Source organism: Urocampus carinirostris, chromosome 1, assembly GCF_059441175.1.
Source record: "Urocampus carinirostris isolate Australia breed hairy pipefish chromosome 1, RoL_Ucar_1.0, whole genome shotgun sequence".
Classification (NCBI taxonomy): Eukaryota; Metazoa; Chordata; class Actinopteri; order Syngnathiformes; family Syngnathidae; genus Urocampus; species Urocampus carinirostris.
In genome coordinates, this window is record NC_142349.1 from 53,237,723 (window position 1) to 53,253,949 (window position 16,227).

General features: G+C 42.9%; 25 non-coding genes and 4 pseudogenes across 25 annotated transcripts in view; all 29 read left to right on the forward strand.

Annotated features, from left to right (window-relative positions):
- Window positions 1–452: 452 nt before the first annotated feature.
- Window positions 453–571, forward strand: LOC148375322 (5S ribosomal RNA). The gene has a single exon (XR_015847368.1). It is a non-coding gene; the product is annotated as a 5S ribosomal RNA (ribosomal RNA).
- A 222-nt stretch (window positions 572–793) lies between these two features.
- LOC148375323 (5S ribosomal RNA) lies at window positions 794–912 on the forward strand. The gene has a single exon (XR_015849073.1). It is a non-coding gene; the product is annotated as a 5S ribosomal RNA (ribosomal RNA).
- A 6,372-nt stretch (window positions 913–7,284) lies between these two features.
- On the forward strand, window positions 7,285–7,403 carry LOC148375324 (5S ribosomal RNA). Its single transcript, XR_015849422.1, has one exon. It is a non-coding gene; the product is annotated as a 5S ribosomal RNA (ribosomal RNA).
- Window positions 7,404–7,624: 221 nt separating this feature from the next.
- LOC148375325 (5S ribosomal RNA) lies at window positions 7,625–7,743 on the forward strand. Its single transcript, XR_015849362.1, has one exon. It is a non-coding gene; the product is annotated as a 5S ribosomal RNA (ribosomal RNA).
- Window positions 7,744–7,965: 222 nt separating this feature from the next.
- LOC148375326 (5S ribosomal RNA) lies at window positions 7,966–8,074 on the forward strand (annotated as a pseudogene).
- Window positions 8,075–8,295: 221 nt separating this feature from the next.
- Window positions 8,296–8,414, forward strand: LOC148375327 (5S ribosomal RNA). Its single transcript, XR_015849363.1, has one exon. It is a non-coding gene; the product is annotated as a 5S ribosomal RNA (ribosomal RNA).
- Window positions 8,415–8,636: 222 nt separating this feature from the next.
- On the forward strand, window positions 8,637–8,755 carry LOC148375328 (5S ribosomal RNA). The gene has a single exon (XR_015849074.1). It is a non-coding gene; the product is annotated as a 5S ribosomal RNA (ribosomal RNA).
- Window positions 8,756–8,977: 222 nt separating this feature from the next.
- Window positions 8,978–9,096, forward strand: LOC148375329 (5S ribosomal RNA). Its single transcript, XR_015849075.1, has one exon. It is a non-coding gene; the product is annotated as a 5S ribosomal RNA (ribosomal RNA).
- A 222-nt stretch (window positions 9,097–9,318) lies between these two features.
- Window positions 9,319–9,437, forward strand: LOC148375330 (5S ribosomal RNA). The gene has a single exon (XR_015847594.1). It is a non-coding gene; the product is annotated as a 5S ribosomal RNA (ribosomal RNA).
- A 222-nt stretch (window positions 9,438–9,659) lies between these two features.
- Window positions 9,660–9,768, forward strand: LOC148375331 (5S ribosomal RNA; annotated as a pseudogene).
- A 222-nt stretch (window positions 9,769–9,990) lies between these two features.
- Window positions 9,991–10,109, forward strand: LOC148375332 (5S ribosomal RNA). Its single transcript, XR_015849423.1, has one exon. It is a non-coding gene; the product is annotated as a 5S ribosomal RNA (ribosomal RNA).
- A 222-nt stretch (window positions 10,110–10,331) lies between these two features.
- Window positions 10,332–10,450, forward strand: LOC148375333 (5S ribosomal RNA). Its single transcript, XR_015847312.1, has one exon. It is a non-coding gene; the product is annotated as a 5S ribosomal RNA (ribosomal RNA).
- Window positions 10,451–10,694: 244 nt separating this feature from the next.
- Window positions 10,695–10,813, forward strand: LOC148375334 (5S ribosomal RNA). The gene has a single exon (XR_015849076.1). It is a non-coding gene; the product is annotated as a 5S ribosomal RNA (ribosomal RNA).
- A 221-nt stretch (window positions 10,814–11,034) lies between these two features.
- LOC148375335 (5S ribosomal RNA) lies at window positions 11,035–11,143 on the forward strand (annotated as a pseudogene).
- A 218-nt stretch (window positions 11,144–11,361) lies between these two features.
- Window positions 11,362–11,480, forward strand: LOC148375336 (5S ribosomal RNA). Its single transcript, XR_015849077.1, has one exon. It is a non-coding gene; the product is annotated as a 5S ribosomal RNA (ribosomal RNA).
- Window positions 11,481–11,702: 222 nt separating this feature from the next.
- LOC148375337 (5S ribosomal RNA) lies at window positions 11,703–11,821 on the forward strand. The gene has a single exon (XR_015849078.1). It is a non-coding gene; the product is annotated as a 5S ribosomal RNA (ribosomal RNA).
- A 223-nt stretch (window positions 11,822–12,044) lies between these two features.
- On the forward strand, window positions 12,045–12,163 carry LOC148375338 (5S ribosomal RNA). The gene has a single exon (XR_015847631.1). It is a non-coding gene; the product is annotated as a 5S ribosomal RNA (ribosomal RNA).
- Window positions 12,164–12,385: 222 nt separating this feature from the next.
- On the forward strand, window positions 12,386–12,505 carry LOC148375339 (5S ribosomal RNA). The gene has a single exon (XR_015848099.1). It is a non-coding gene; the product is annotated as a 5S ribosomal RNA (ribosomal RNA).
- A 222-nt stretch (window positions 12,506–12,727) lies between these two features.
- LOC148375340 (5S ribosomal RNA) lies at window positions 12,728–12,846 on the forward strand (annotated as a pseudogene).
- A 222-nt stretch (window positions 12,847–13,068) lies between these two features.
- LOC148375341 (5S ribosomal RNA) lies at window positions 13,069–13,187 on the forward strand. Its single transcript, XR_015847808.1, has one exon. It is a non-coding gene; the product is annotated as a 5S ribosomal RNA (ribosomal RNA).
- A 222-nt stretch (window positions 13,188–13,409) lies between these two features.
- LOC148375342 (5S ribosomal RNA) lies at window positions 13,410–13,528 on the forward strand. Its single transcript, XR_015849080.1, has one exon. It is a non-coding gene; the product is annotated as a 5S ribosomal RNA (ribosomal RNA).
- Window positions 13,529–13,750: 222 nt separating this feature from the next.
- LOC148375343 (5S ribosomal RNA) lies at window positions 13,751–13,869 on the forward strand. Its single transcript, XR_015847425.1, has one exon. It is a non-coding gene; the product is annotated as a 5S ribosomal RNA (ribosomal RNA).
- A 222-nt stretch (window positions 13,870–14,091) lies between these two features.
- Window positions 14,092–14,210, forward strand: LOC148375344 (5S ribosomal RNA). Its single transcript, XR_015847718.1, has one exon. It is a non-coding gene; the product is annotated as a 5S ribosomal RNA (ribosomal RNA).
- A 222-nt stretch (window positions 14,211–14,432) lies between these two features.
- LOC148375345 (5S ribosomal RNA) lies at window positions 14,433–14,551 on the forward strand. The gene has a single exon (XR_015849082.1). It is a non-coding gene; the product is annotated as a 5S ribosomal RNA (ribosomal RNA).
- Window positions 14,552–14,775: 224 nt separating this feature from the next.
- LOC148375346 (5S ribosomal RNA) lies at window positions 14,776–14,894 on the forward strand. The gene has a single exon (XR_015847761.1). It is a non-coding gene; the product is annotated as a 5S ribosomal RNA (ribosomal RNA).
- A 222-nt stretch (window positions 14,895–15,116) lies between these two features.
- On the forward strand, window positions 15,117–15,235 carry LOC148375347 (5S ribosomal RNA). Its single transcript, XR_015849424.1, has one exon. It is a non-coding gene; the product is annotated as a 5S ribosomal RNA (ribosomal RNA).
- Window positions 15,236–15,453: 218 nt separating this feature from the next.
- LOC148375348 (5S ribosomal RNA) lies at window positions 15,454–15,572 on the forward strand. The gene has a single exon (XR_015847586.1). It is a non-coding gene; the product is annotated as a 5S ribosomal RNA (ribosomal RNA).
- Window positions 15,573–15,794: 222 nt separating this feature from the next.
- LOC148375349 (5S ribosomal RNA) lies at window positions 15,795–15,913 on the forward strand. Its single transcript, XR_015849087.1, has one exon. It is a non-coding gene; the product is annotated as a 5S ribosomal RNA (ribosomal RNA).
- Window positions 15,914–16,135: 222 nt separating this feature from the next.
- The window catches only part of LOC148375350 (5S ribosomal RNA), a 119-nt gene continuing 27 nt past the window's right edge, over window positions 16,136–16,227 (forward strand). Inside the window, exon 1 of the ribosomal RNA XR_015849088.1 lies at window positions 16,136–16,227. This exon is cut by the window's right edge and continues 27 nt beyond it. This is a non-coding gene — a ribosomal RNA (5S ribosomal RNA).

A 16,227-nucleotide genomic window follows, 5' to 3' on the forward strand; every position in this document is an offset into this window, starting at 1 on the left:
GGACGGATTTGCATTCTTTCACAACCTGTTTGCAAAACAAATAAATGAAGAATTACACACATATTAAACCCCTGTTGTTCTATAAATGGCTACCCCTCTTGGCAAACAGTGGCGTTATTGAAGAAAAGAAAAAAAAAAAAAAAAAAATCTCGTCCGATCTCGGAAGCTAAGCAGGGTCGGGCCTGGTTAGTACTTGGATGGGAGACCGCCTGGGAATACCAGGTGCTGTAAGCTTTTTACTTCCAGCAAGCTTTTTGGTATTTTTTCTGGCCTCGGAGCAGCCCCTTTTGGACGGATTTGCATTCTTTCACAACCTTTTTGCAAAACAAATAAATGAAGAATTACACACATATTAAACCACTGTTGTTTTATAATTTGCTACCCCTCTTGGCACACAGTGGCGTTGCAACTTCCGCGGTGTTGATTATAAATACTGAAAATTCACCTCATTCGCTTACGGCCATACTACCCTGAACACGCCCGATCTCGTCCGATCTCGGAAGCTAAGCAGGGTCGGGCCTGGTTAGTACTTGGATGGGACACCGCCTGGGAATACCAGGTGCTGTAAGCTTTTTACTTCCAGCAAACTTTTTGGTATTTTTTCTGGCCTCGGAGCAGCCCCTTTTGGACGGATTTGCATTCTTTCACAACCTGTTTGCAAAACAAATAAATGAAGAATTACGCACATATTAAACCCCTGTTGTTCTATAAATTGCTACCCCTCTTGGCAAACAGTGGAGTTGCAACTTCCGCGGTGTTGATTATAAATACTGAAAATTCACCCTCTTCTTTCGCTTACGGCCATACTACCCTGAACACGCCCGATCTCGTCCGATCTCGGAAGCTAAGCAGGGTCGGGCCTGGTTAGTACTTGGATGGGAGACCGCCTGGGAATACCAGGTGCTGTAAGCTTTTTACTTCCAGCAAACTTTTTGGTATTTTTTCTGGCCTCGGAGCAGCCCCTTTTGGACGGATTTGCATTCTTTCACAACCTTTTTGCAAAACAAATAATCGAAGAAATACGCACATATTAAACCCCTGTTGTTTTATAAATGGCTACCCCTCTTGGCAAACAGTGGCGTTGCAACTTCCGCGGTGTTGATTATAAATACTGAAAATTCACCCTCTTCTTTTGCCTACGGCCATACTACCCTGAACGCAACCACTTGCAGGTGTGTGATTGCGAGTAGACGGCTGCAGTAGGGAGAGAAAGGCTCTCCCCATTCTTTGTTTTTCTTACTTTGAAGGTTTATTTGAAAGTTTAAGTACTTTGATTTGTCTACTTTTTTCGTTTTTTGCGTCCCCAGCGGACTTGGTGTCTGTCTGGGGAGCCTTTTTGGGTTCTCTCCTTTTTTGAGAGGACAATGGACGGACAGCGTGGCGTCAATCAAGGAGTGGAGGCGAGCAGCCGAGTTGTAGATCTGCCTCCGGGGACTGATAGAAGGAATGAGGTGGCACTCGACAATGAGAAACCAACAACGTCGAAGAACTACGCTACAAACAAGGTATTTAAAAAGTCGAAAATTGTGAATGAAATCGGACTGGACACAAAGGAAAGGAGCATGGACAATGATTCTAACAAAGTAGCTCGATGTGAAGAGAAAGAAAGTGAGGCGGATGAGAATAATATGAACGGATCAATTAATAAAACAACGGATCTGTTTGAGCAAGGACGGAATAATGATGCAGATAAAATGGACGATGGACTGGACGCGAGAAGAAGGAAGGAACATAACATACGTGATAAAGAAAAGAAGACTAACCAAGAAGAAAAAAAAGATATGGGGAATGTGAAAAGACTAAGACAAAGAAAATATTTGAGGGAACTAACAATGCTTTTAGAAACAGAGGGGAGTCAGAACATAGCACCAATTGACTTAATTAAGGAAATTGAGAGGATGGTGGGTGCAGGGAAACTACTCGGACTACGGCCTAAGCAAAATAATCAATATGAAGCAACGCTGGAAAACGAGGAGGCGTGCGAAGCTTTAGATGGAGGTCTTTTATACAAGGGAAATTTAATCCGGACAAAAAGACTTTAAGTGAACGAAATCATGGTCTCCTTTTTGCAACTGCCCCTGTTCATACCGGATGAAGAGGTGCTGGAGAAGCTACAGAGGTGGGGAGTGGACCCTGTCCTTCCATTGAGGCGGCGCTTCTACCCGGGCACATCCGTAGAAGACGGAACGAGGTTCATCAAAGCTAAATTCCCCAAGGATGTGGCCTCCCTGCCGTACTCCACCAGGTTCGAGACTCCGGACGGTCCCCTGTACTGCCGGGTGATTCACGACCGGCAGGTGAAAATCTGCCGGTTGTGCATGAACCCTGGTCACGTGCTGCGGGAGTGTCCGGAGTTCACGTGCAGGGAGTGCTTGCGGCAGGGTCACTACGCCCGGGAGTGCGACGCTCTAAAATGCCCAGACTGCTGCCGTGCACTCGCACGCTGCACTTGTGTTTCCTCTGCCGAGAAAGAGGGAGAAGTAAACGAGTCAGAGATAAACATGGAGACATCAAAGGAGGGGGATGAGGGTCCCTCCCAGGAGCCGGCACCTGTAGAAGATCCCCCCTGTGCCCAACCCCCTGGACAACAGGCCTCAGAGCGCGAGGACTCAGGCATGGACATCGAAATTTTAACCGGAGCGGTTGAGACCGAGGCGGTGGGGGAGAGGGAGCAGAGAGAAGAGGAGACCCAGACGCACATGGAACTAATTAAAGAAGAACCATTGGATGAAGTTAAAAAAGGTAACTGTGACGTTTTAAACAAGTTGGGCAATTTTATGAGCAAGAGGAAAAGGTTAAAACCAAGTATTGACACGGACAAGGTATTACAAGCACGGGAGAGAAGAAGAAAGGCAAAACAAACAGAAATAACTGGAGGGAGATATGAGGTTTTACAGGATGATGGTGGCACATGATATATTTTTGGTTTTTATGTTTTGTCTGACTTGGATTATTTACTGCTACTTATTTAGTTCAATGGGGTGGAATTTTATTTCAATAAACATGAGGGGAGGGGTGAATCCCGAAAAATTACAGAAGTTAATCAGAGAGACTGAGAAAAATGATATTATTTTATTGCAAGAAACGAACTGGACAAGTGTGATAGCGGAGGATTTTAGAAAACGATGGGATGGGGAGGTTTTATTTAATAATTGTGAGGGAAGAGGTAGAGGAGTGGCTTTTTTAATTAAAAGGAATATGGTTGAGGAAGTAACAGAAATATATAATGATAAAAAAGGAAAAATACTAACTATAAGTGTTGGAGAAGGTAATGAGAAAATGAATGTTTGTAACATACATGCACCGAATGAAGAGAAAGAGAAAGTTGAATTTTTTAAGAAATTAAAAGTTCTAATCGAGGCTTGGGGGGAAACTGTGGTTGCTGGGGATTTTAATATAGCACTACAGAAAGAAGATGTGGCAGATAATATGGTTTTTAGAGCAGAAAGGGGAAGAAAGGAACTAATACAGGTAATGGAAGAACTCGATTTAATAGATGTATGGAGGGAAAGGAATAAAGAAGTTAGAAAGTTTAGCAGAAGACAAATTGTTTTAGATGAAATTAAGCAAAGCAGAATTGATATTGTTTTGGCAAAAAGTAGTTTTATGGAGAATTTTAAAAGTATTTACTACAGAAGATGTAATTTTAGTGATCATGACTTTATTGTTTTTAATATAGATCTGAATAAAATAGAGAAGGGGCCGGGGGTATGGATTTTAAATACAAAAGTCTTAAAAGACAATTTTTATCAAATGGAAATAGAAAATATAATTGTGAACAGCATAAAGAACATGACAAAGTATGAAAGTAACTTGGGAATATGGTGGGACAATCTAAAGTATGATATTAAAAGACATTCGATTTTGTTTTGTAAAAAACTGAGAAGACAGGAAAGGGGGAGAGAAGAAAAGTTACGAAAAGAACTAGAAGAGGAACTAAAACAAAGTGATGGGAAAAATGAAAACACGAATAAAATTATGGAGATAGAAGATGAACTTAAAAAAATAGAAGAAGAGAAATTCCAGGGAGCTATGATAAGAAGTAGAGCGAAATATATGATTGAAGGCGAACGATGCACAAAGTTCTTTTTTGAACTGGAAAAAAACAGACAGAAAACGGAAGAAATTAAATGTATTAAAAATGGAGAAGGAAAGAGATTGACAGATAAGGACAATATTTTAAAGGAAATAAAAAGATTCTATACCAACTTATTTTCAAAACAAGGTGTGGAAGAGGGTGCAAAAGATTTTTTATTGAATAATATTAAGAGTAAAGTAAGTAAGGAAGATAAAACAATGTGCAATAGAGACATCAATAGTGAAGAAATAGAGAGAGCCATAGATGAGATGAAAAACGGCAGGAGTCCTGGTCTGGATGGCTTACCATGTGAATTTTACAAGGTTTTTAAAGGTTCTCTTGTTCCTGTTTTAAGACAAATGTATGAAGAAGTGTGGAAAGGAGGGGCTCTCAGCTCAAGGATGTCAAGAGGTTTAATTAAAATTATATATAAAAAGAAAGGGGACAGGGAAGAGCTGCAGAATTTTAGACCCATAAGCCTTTTAAATTGTGACTACAAGATTTTGGCGAAGATAATGGCAAACAGACTGAAGCGGGTCTTACCAACAGTCATCCAAACTAACCAGGCTTATGCGGTAATAGGCAGAGACATCTCAGACACAGTTAATGGTGTGAGGGACAAAGTCTGGTACATGGAGAAGGCAGGAGTCAGTGGCTTTTTAATTAATGCAGACTTAGAAAAAGCGTTTGATAGGGTAGAGCACGATTTTCTATTTGCGGTTTTAGAAAGATTTGATTTTGGAGAAAACATAATCCGGTGTCTGAGATGTCTCTACGCTGATGCCAAGAGTTGTGTCAAATGCAATGGTTTTTTAACAGATTTTATTCCTTTAACCAGGTCAATAAGACAGGGCTGTCCACTATCAGCAATACTTTACTCTTTGGTTGCAGAACCTTTAGGACTTGCGATCAATGCTGACAATGGAATAAAAGGGGTAAAGATTGAAGGTTTTAAGAATTTTAACACAGAAACCAAAATTTATCAATATGCAGATGACACAACCCTAATTTTAAAAGATGAGCACAGCATTTTTAAAGCGTTGGATGCCATAGAAATATACAGCCGGGGTTCAGGAGCTCGGATGAATGTTGGCAAAACTGAGATTTTAAAATTAGGAAAGCAAACCGCCTTGTCAAAGACACTGCCTTTTAAAGAAGTAAAAGATAACCTTAAAATTCTGGGGGTGAGAATAGGGCCAAATGAAAAAGAAACTACGAAACTGATGTGGGAGGAGACAATCGGGAAAATAAGAAATAGATTGGCATTTTGGAAAAGGAGAAGTCTTACTCTGAAGGGAAAAATTTTAGTTGTTAATACACTGTTTTTATCCAAAATATGGAGTGTCCTTGGATCAGTGTGTTTGCCATTACCCACAGTTAAAATTCTGAAGCAGTATGTGACTGATTTTATTTGGGATGGTAAGCCAGCTAAAATAGCCTATGAGACTCTGATTGGAAGGGTGGAGGAAGGCGGTCTGGGATTGCTCGATCCATCCATAAGACTGAAGGCTTTAAGAATAAAAACTGTTAAAAATTTCATGAGGGAGGGAGACAAAGAATCGACACGAATTCTGGAATACTTTTTAGACAAAACTTTTAAAATGGGGCCTTCAGCCTTGTGGATGAAAACAAAAGAATATATGACAAACGGCATCCCAGATTTTTATAGGGAAGTTTTAAGGGCTTGGAGTGATTTTATAGGACATGTAGTTTTTAAACCGGAGGGAAAGGAAGAAATTTTAAATCAACCCTTGTTCTTAAATCCGAATTTACGAATTGGAGGAGGGAACTTTTACAAGCACTGGTTTGACGCAGGATTCCGAAAAATCAGAGATCTTTTGTACGAGGTCAGACCGGGATTCTTGCCATTTCAGGCTTTCATTGACGAGATTGGTGCAACAGTAGACGAATGTAATGAAGAAAAAATCAGGAATGAGTACATGACAATAAAAAAAGCAGTTCCTAAAGAATGGTGGAAAATTATAGAAAGAAATGAAAAGAAACAAGAGGAAGGTCCAATGAGAATAGAGATGAAGGACACAGGGACACCTTTTAGTGCTCTTGTTTTAAAAGACTTCTATTCTGTTTTTAGAGAAATGGCTTTTATACAACCGAGAGCAAATTCTTATTGGGAAAAGATGTTTGTAGATTTTAACACAAAAGATGTGTGGAGAAACATCAGAACCGGTTTGAAATGCCCTTCGTTAGAAAATTTTGATTTCCTTTTAGCCCACAACTGTGTTTTTAATGAAATGAGACTTTTTAAGATGGGACTTGCGAGGGATGAAACATGCAAAATATGCAAGAAGGAGAAAGAGGGCTTAAAGCATATGTTCTTTAACTGTGAAGAACTGAAAAAACTGACCGCAGTGCTTAAGGAAATGACGAAAGGTTTTGGACAGAATGAGCAGTATGTTGATGAAAATTGGGAGAAGGTGTTTTTATTTGGGATGATACAAGGTAAAAAAGGAAAAAATAACCAGGCACTCAATATAGTTTTGTCAGTGGCTAGGCATACAGTGTGGGTAAGAAGAACGGTTTTGAAGAATAAAGGACGGAAACTGGATATATGCAAACTGTTTGAAAGCAAATTGAAAAGAATAATGGAAGCACTGTATGTCTATTTTAATAATAACGGAATTTTAGAGGTTTTTAACAAAATATTTGTTCTTACTAATCCTTTTGTGCAAATAACTTGGGAGGGTGTAAGAATAATTTTACCAGATGTGATGTAATCAATGTGCCTGTTTGTTTTTTAGAGGGAACCGAAGCGTGAAGTAGCGAGGGGTCTCTGTACACTTAAACCCTTCCCTACAGTGCATATGTACAACAAATGTATATGAGCAATGGTTTTGTACAGTATGTTATTTATTTATAAAATAAAAAAAAAAAAAAAATCTCGTCCGATCTCGGAAGCTAAGCAGGGTCGGGCCTGGTTAGTACTTGGATGGGAGACCGCCTGGGAATACCAGGTGCTGTAAGCTTTTTACTTCCAGCAAACTTTTTGGTATTTTTTCTGGCCTCGGAGCAGCCCCTTTTGGACGGATTTGCATTCTTTCACAACCTGTTTGCAAAACAAATAAATGAAGAATTACGCACATATTAAACCCCTGTTGTTCTATAAATTGCTACCCCTCTTGGCAAACAGTGGAGTTGCAACTTCCGCGGTGTTGATTATAAATACTGAAAATTCACCCTCTTCTTTCGCTTACGGCCATACTACCCTGAACACGCCCGATCTCGTCCGATCTCGGAAGCTAAGCAGGGTCGGGCCCGGTTAGTACTTGGATGGGAGACCGCCTGGGAATACCAGGTGCTGTAAGCTTTTTACTTCCAGCAAGCTTTTTGGTATTTTTTCTGGCCTCGGAGCAGCCCCTTTTGGACGGATTTGCATTCTTTCACAACCTTTTTGCAAAACAAATAAATGAAGAATTACACACATATTAAACCCCTATTGTTTTATAAATGGCTACCCCTCTTGGCACACAGTGGCGTTGCAACTTCCGTGGTGTGATTATAAATACTGAAAATTCTCCTTATTCTTTCGCTTACGGCCATACTACCCTGAACACTCCCGATCTCGTCCGATCTCGGAAGCTAAGCAGGGTCGGGCCTGGTTAGTACTTGGATGGGAGACCGCCTGGGAATACCAGGTGCTGTAAGCTTTTTACTTCCAGCAAGCTTTTTGGTATTTTTTCTGGCCTCGGAGCAGCCCCTTTTGGACGGATTTGCATTCTTTCACAACCTGTTTGCAAAACAAATAAATGAAGAATTACACACATATTAAACCCCTGTTGTTTTATAAATGGCTACCCCTCTTGGCAAACAGTGGAGTTGCAACTTCCACGGTGTTGATTATAAATACTGAAAATTCACCCTCTTCTTTCGCTTACGGCCATACTACCCTGAACACGCCCGATCTCGGAAGCTAAGCAGGGTCGGGCCTGGTTAGTACTTGGATGGGAGACCGCCTGGGAATACCAGGTGCTGTAAGCTTTTTACTTCCAACAAGCTTTTTGGTATTTTTTCTGGCCTCGGAGCAGCCCCTTTTGGACGGATTTGCATTCTTTCACAACCTTTTTGCAAAACAAATAAATGAAGAATTACACACATATTAAACCCCTATTGTTTTATAAATGGCTACCCCTCTTGGCACACAGTGGCGTTGCAACTTCCGTGGTGTGATTATAAATACTGAAAATTCTCCTTATTCTTTCGCTTACGGCCATACTACCCTGAACACTCCCGATCTCGTCCGATCTCGGAAGCTAAGCAGGGTCGGGCCTGGTTAGTACTTGGATGGGAGACCGCCTGGGAATACCAGGTGCTGTAAGCTTTTTACTTCCAGCAAACTTTTTGGTATTTTTTCTGGCCTCGTAGCAGCCCCTTTTGGACGGATTTGCATTCTTTCACAACCTGTTTGCAAAACAAATAAATGAAGAATTATGCACATATTAAACCCCTGTTGTTCTATAAATGGCTACCCCTCTTGGCAAACAGTGGAGTTGCAACTTCCGCGGTGTTGATTATAAATACTGAAAATTCACCCTCTTCTTTCGCTTACGGCCATACTACCCTGAACACGCCCGATCTCGTCCGATCTCGGAAGCTAAGCAGGGTCGGGCCTGGTTAGTACTTGGATGGGAGACCGCCTGGGAATACCAGGTGCTGTAAGCTTTTTACTTCCAGCAAACTTTTTGGTATTTTTTCTGGCCTCGGAGCAGCCCCTTTTGGACGGATTTGCATTCTTTCACAACCTTTTTGCAAAACAAATAAATGAAGAAATACGAACATATTAAACCATTGTTGTTTTATAATTTGCTACCCCTCTTGGCAAACAGTGGGGTTGCAACTTCCGCGGTGTTGATTATAAATACTGAAAATTCACCCTCTTCTCTCGCTTACGGCCATACTACCCTGAACACGCCCGATCTCGTCCGATCTCGGAAGCTAAGCAGGGTCGGGCCTGGTTAGTACTTGGATGGGAGACCGCCTGGGAATACCAGGTGCTGTAAGCTTTTTACTTCCAGCAAACTTTTTGGTATTTTTTCTGGCCTCGGAGCAGCCCCTTTTGGACGGATTTGCATTCTTTCACAACCTGTTTGCAAAACAAATAAATGAAGAATTACACACATATTAAACCCCTGTTGTTCTATAAATGGCTACCCCTCTTGGCAAACAGTGGAGTTGCAACTTCCGCGGTGTTGATTATAAATACTGAAAATTCACCCTCTTCTTTCGCTTACGGCCATACTACCCTGAACACGCCCGATCTCGTCCGATCTCGGAAGCTAAGCAGGGTCGGGCCTGGTTAGTACTTGGATGGGAGACCGCCTGGGAATACCAGGTGCTGTACGCTTTTTACTTCCAGCAAGCTTTTTGGTATTTTTTCTGGCCTCGGAGCAGCCCCTTTTGGACGGATTTGCATTCTTTCACAACCTGTTTGCAAAACAAATAAATGAAGAATTACACACATATTAAACCCCTGTTGTTTTATAAATGGCTACCCCTCTTGGCAAACAGTGGCGTTGCAACTTCCGCGGTGTTGATTATAAATAGTGAAAATCCACCCTCTTCTTTCGCTTACGGCCATACTACCCTGAACACGCCCGATCTCGGAAGCTAAGCAGGGTCGGGCCTGGTTAGTACTTGGATGGGAGACCGCCTGGGAATACCAGGTGCTGTAAGCTTTTTACTTCCAGCAAACTTTTTGGTATTTTTTCTGGCCTCGGAGCAGCCCCTTTTGGACGGATTTGCATTCTTTCACAACCTGTTTGCAAAACAAATAAATGAAGAATTACGCACATATTAAACCCCTGTTGTTCTATAAATGGCTACCCCTCTTGGCAAACAGTGGAGTTGCAACTTCCGCGGTGTTGATTATAAATACTGAAAATTCACCCTCTTCTTTCGCTTACGGCCATACTACCCTGAACACGCCCGATCTCGTCCGATCTCGGAAGCTAAGCAGGGTCGGGCCCGGTTAGTACTTGGATGGGAGACCGCCTGGGAATACCAGGTGCTGTAAGCTTTTTACTTCCAGCAAGCTTTTTGGTATTTTTTCTGGCCTCGGAGCAGCCCCTTTTGGACGGATTTGCATTCTTTCACAACCTTTTTGCAAAACAAATAAATGAAGAATTACACACATATTAAACCACTGTTGTTTTATAATTTGCTACCCCTCTTGGCACACAGTGGAGTTGCAACTTCCGCGGTGTTGATTATAAATACTGAAAATCCACCTTCTTCTTTCGCTTACGGCCATACTACCCTGAACACGCCCGATCTCGTCCGATCTCGGTAGCTAAGCAGGGTCGGGCCTGGTTAGTACTTGGATGGGAGACCGCCTGGGAATACCAGGTGCTGTAAGCTTTTTACTTCCAGCAAACTTTTTGGTATTTTTTCTGGCCTCGGAGCAGCCCCTTTTGGACGGATTTGCATTCTTTCACAACCTGTTTGCAAAACAAATAAATGAAGAATTACACATATTATTATTATTATTATTATTATTATTAAACCCCTGTTGTTCTATAAATGGCTACCCCTCTTGGCAAACAGTGGAGTTGCAACTTCCGCGGTGTTGATTATAAATACTAAAAATTCACCCTCTTCTTTCGCTTACGGCCATACTACCCTGAACACGCCCGATCTCGTCCGATCTCGGAAGCTAAGCAGGGTCGGGCCTGGTTAGTACTTGGATGGGAGACCGCCTGGGAATACCAGGTGCTGTAAGCTTTTTACTTCCAGCAAACTTTTTGGTATTTTTTCTGGCCTCGGAGCAGCCCCTTTTGGACGGATTTGCATTCTTTCACAACCTGTTTGCAAAACAAATAAATGAAGAATTACGCACGTATTAAACCACTGTTGTTTTATAATTTGCTACCCCTCTTGGCACACAGTGGCGTTGCAACTTCCGTGGTGTAATTATAAATACTAAAAATTCTCCCTCTTCTTTCGCTTACGGCCATACTACCCTGAACACGCCCGATCTCGGAAGCTAAGCAGGGTCGGGCCTGGTTAGTACTTGGATGGGAGACCGCCTGGGAATACCAGGTGCTGTAAGCTTTTTACTTCCAGCAAGCTTTTTGGTATTTTTTCTGGCCTCGGAGCAGCCCCATTTGGACGGATTTGCATTATTTCACAACCTGTTTGCAAAACAAATAAATGAAGAATTACACACATATTAAACCCCTGTTGTTTTATAAATTGTTACCCCTCTTGGCAAACAGTGGCGTTGCAACTTCCGCGGTGTTGATTATAAATACTGAAAATTCACCTCATTCGCTTACGGCCATACTACCCTGAACACGCCCGATCTCGTCCGATCTCGGAAGCTAAGCAGGGTCGGGCCTGGTTAGTACTTGGATGGGAGACCGCCTGGGAATACCAGGTGCTGTAAGCTTTTTACTTCCAGCAAACTTTTTGGTATTTTTTCTGGCCTCGGAGCAGCCCCTTTTGGACGGATTTGCATTCTTTCACAACCGGTTTGCAAAACATATAAATGAAGAATTACACACATATTAAACCCCTGTTGTTTTATAATTGGCTACCCCTCTTGGCAAACAGTGGCGCTGCAACTTCCGCGGTGTTGATTATAAATACTAAAAATTCTCCGTCTACTTTCGCTTACGGCCATACTACCCTGAACACGCCCGATCTCGTCCGATCTCGGAAGCTAAGCAGGGTCGGGCCTGGTTAGTACTTGGATGGGAGACCGCCTGGGAATACCAGGTGCTGTAAGCTTTTTACTTCCAGCAAACTTTTTAGTAGTTTTTCTGGCCTCGGAGCAGCCCCTTTTGGACGGATACAGCATTCTTTCACAACCGGTTTGCAAAACAAATAAATGAAGAATTACGCCCATATTAAACCCCTGTTGTTTTATAATTGGCTACCCCTCTTGGCAAACAGTGGCGCTGCAACTTCCGCAGTGTTGATTATAAATACTGAAAATTCTCCCTCTTCTTTCGCTTACGGCCATACTACCCTGAACACGCCCGATCTCGTCCGATCTCGGAAGCTAAGCAGGTTCGGGCCTGGTTAGTACTTGGATGGGAGACCGCCTGGGAATACCAGGTGCTGTAAGCTTTTTACTTCCAGCAAACTTTTTGGTATTTTTTCTGGCCTCGGAGCAGCCCCTTTTGGACGGATTTGCATTCTTTCACAACCTGTTTGCAAAACAAATAAATGAAGAATTACACACATATTAAACCCCTGTTGTTTTATAAATGGCTACCCCTCTTGGCAAACAGTGGCGTTGCAACTTCCGCGGTGTTGATTATAAATACTGAAAATTCACCCTCTTCTTTCGCTTACGGCCATACTACCCTGAACACGCCCGATCTCTGACCGATCTCGGAAGCTAAGCAGGGTCGGGCCTGGTTAGTACTTGGATGGGAGAACGCCTGGGAATACCAGGTGCTGTAAGCTTTTTACTTCCAGCAAAGTTTTTGGTATTTTTTCTGGCTTCGGAGCAGCCCCTTTTGGACGGATTTGCATTCTTTCACAACCTTTTTGCAAAACAAATAAATGAAGAATTACACACATATTAAACCCCTGTTGTTTTATAATTGGCTACCCCTCTTGGCAAACAGTGGCGCTGCAACTTCCGCAGTGTTGAATATAAATACTGGAAATTCTCCCTCTTATTTCGCTTACGGCCATACTACCCTGAACACGCCCGATCTCGTCCGATCTCAGAAGCTAAGCAGGGTCGAGCCTGGTTAGTACTTGGATGGGAGACAGCCTGGGAATACCAGGTGCTGTAAGCTTTTTACTTCCAGCAAAGTTTTTGGGTTTTTTTCTGGCCTCGGAGCAGCCCCTTTTGGATGGATACAGCATTCTTTCACAACCTTTTTGCAAAACAAATAAATGAAGAATTACACTCATATTAAACCACTGTTGTTTTATAATTTGCTACCCCTCTTGGCACACAGTGGCGTTGCAACTTCCGTGGTGTAATTATAAATACTAAAAATTCTCCCTCTTCTTTCGCTTACGGCCATACTACCCCGAACACGCCCGATCTCGTCCGATCTCGGAAGCTAAGCAGGGTCGGGCCTGGTTAGTACTTGGATGGGACACCGCCTGGGAATACCAGGTGCTGTAAGCTTTTTACTTCCAGCAAACTTTTTGGTATTTTTTCTGGCCTCGGAGCAGCCCCTTTTGGACGGATTTGCATTCTTTCACAACCTGTTTGCAAAACAAATAAATGAAGAATTACGCACATATTAAACCCATGTTGTTCTATAAATGGCTACCCCTCTTGGCAAACAGTGGAGTTGCAACTTCCGCGGTGTTGATTATAAATACTGAAAATTCACCCTCTTCTTTCGCTTACGGCCATACTACCCTGAACACGCCCGATCTCGTCCGATCTCGGAAGCTAAGCAGGGTCGGGCCTGGTTAGTACTTGGATGGGAGACCGCCTGGGAATACCAGGTGCTGTAAGCTTTTTACTTCCAGCAAGCTTTTTGGTATTTTTTCTGGCCTCGGAGCAGCCCCTTTTGGACGGATTTGCATTCTTTCACAACCTGTTTGCAAAACAAATAAAGGAAGAATTACGCACGTATTAAACCCCTGTTGTTTTATAAATGGCTACCCCTCTTGGCAAACAGTGGCGTTGCAACTTCCGCAGTGTTGATTATAAATACTGAGAATTCACCCTCTTCTTTCGCTTACGGCCATACTACCCTGAACACGCCCGATCTCGTCCGATCTCGGAAGCTAAGCAGGGTCGGGCCTGGTTAGTACTTGGATGGAAGACCGCCTGGGAATACCAGGTGCTGTAAGCTTTTTACTTCCAGCAAGCTTTTTGGTACTTTTTCTGGCCTCGGAGCAGCCCCTTTTGGACGGATTTGCATTCTTTCACAACCTTTTTGCAAAACAAATAAATGAAGAAATACGCACAAATTAAACCCCTGTTGTTCTATTAATGGCTACCCCTCTTGGCAAACAGTGGAGTTGCAACTTCCGCGGTGTTGATTATAAATACTGAAAATTCACCCTCTTCTTTCGCTTACGGCCATACTACCCTGAACACGCCCGATCTCGTCCGATCTCGGAAGCTAAGCAGGTTCGGGCCCGGTTAGTACTTGGATGGGAGACCGCCTGGGAATACCAGGTGCTGTAAGCTTTTTACTTCCAGCAAAGTTTTTGGTATTTTTTCTGGCTTCCGAGCAGCCCCTTTTGGACGGATTTGCATTCTTTCACAACCTGTTCGCAAAACAAATAAATGAAGAAATACGCACATATTAAACCCCTGTTGTTTTATAAATGGCTACCCCTCTTGGCAAACAGTGGCGTTGCAACTTCCGTGGTGTTGATTATAAATACTGAAAATTCTCCCTCTTTTTTCGCTTACGGCCATACTACCCTGAACACGCCCGATCTCGTCCGATCTCGGAAGCTAAGCAGGGTCGGGCCTGGTTAGTACTTGGATGGGAGACCGCCTGGGAATACCAGGTGCTGTAAGCTTTTTACTTCCAGCAAACTTTTTTCGTATTTTTTCTGGCCTCGGAGCAGCCCCTTTTGGACGGATACAGCATTATTTCACAACCTGTTTGCAAAACAAATAAATGAAGAATTACACACATATTAAACCCCTGTTGTTTTATAAATGGCTACCCCTCTTGGCAAACAGTGGCGTTGCAACTTCCCTGGTGTTGATTATAAATACTGAAAATTCACCCTCTTCTTTCGCTTACGGCCATACTACCCTGAACACGCCCGATCTCGTCCGATCTCGGAAGCTAGGCAGGGTCGGGCCTGGTTAGTACTTGGATGGGAGACCGCCTGGGAATACCAGGTGCTGTAAGCTTTTTACTTCCAGCAAACTTTTTGGTATTTTTTCTGGCCTCGGAGCAGCCCCTTTTGGACGGATTTGCATTCTTTCACAACCTTTTTGCAAAACAAATAAATGAAGAATTACGCACATATTAAACCCCTGTTGTTCTATAAATTGCTACCCCTCTTGGCAAACAGTGGAGTTGCAACTTCCGCGGTGTTGATTATAAATACTGAAAATTCACCCTCTTCTTTCGCTTACGGCCATACTACCCTGAACACGCCCGATCTCGTCCGATCTCGGAAGCTAAGCAGGGTCGGGCCCGGTTAGTACTTGGATGGGAGACCGCCTGGGAATACCAGGTGCTGTAAGCTTTTTACTTCCAGCAAGCTTTTTGGTATTTTTTCTGGCCTCGGAGCAGCCCCTTTTGGACGGATTTGCATTCTTTCACAACCTGTTTGCAAAACAAATAAATGAAGAATTATGCACATATTAAACCCCTGTTGTTCTATAAATGGCTACCCCTCTTGGCAAACAGTGGAGTTGCAACTTCCGCGGTGTTGATTATAAATACTGAAAATTCACCTCATTCGCTTACGGCCATACTACCCTGAACACGCCTGATCTCGTCTGATCTCGGAAGCTAAGCAGGGTCGGGCCTGGTTAGTACTTGGATGGGAGACCGCCTGGGAATACCAGGTGCTGTAAGCTTTTTACTTCCAGCAAACTTTTTGGTATTTTTTCTGGCCTCGGAGCAGCCCCTTTTGGACGGATTTGCATTCTTTCACAACCTTTTTGCAAAACAAATAAATGAAGAAATACGAACATATTAAACCATTGTTGTTTTATAATTTGCTACCCCTCTTGGCAAACAGTGGGGTTGCAACTTCCGCGGTGTTGATTATAAATACTGAAAATTCACCCTCTTCTTTCGCTTACGGCCATACTACCCTGAACACGCCCGATCTCGTCCGATCTCGGAAGCTAAGCAGGGTCGGGCCTGGTTAGTACTTGGATGGGAGACCGCCTGGGAATACCAGGTGCTGTAAGCTTTTTACTTCCAGCAAACTTTTTGGTATTTTTTCTGGCCTCGGAGCAGCCCCTTTTGGACGGATTTGCATTCTTTCACAACCTGTTTGCAAAACAAATAAATGAAGAATTACACACATATTAAACCCCTGTTGTTTTATAAATGGCTACCCCTCTTGGCAAACAGTGGCGTTGCAACTTCCGCGGTGTTGATTATAAATACTGAAAATTCACCCTCTTCTTTCGCTTACGGCCATACTACCCTGAACACGCCCGATCTCGTCCGATCTCGGAAGCTAAGCAGGGTCGGGCCTGGTTAGTACTTGGATGGGAGACC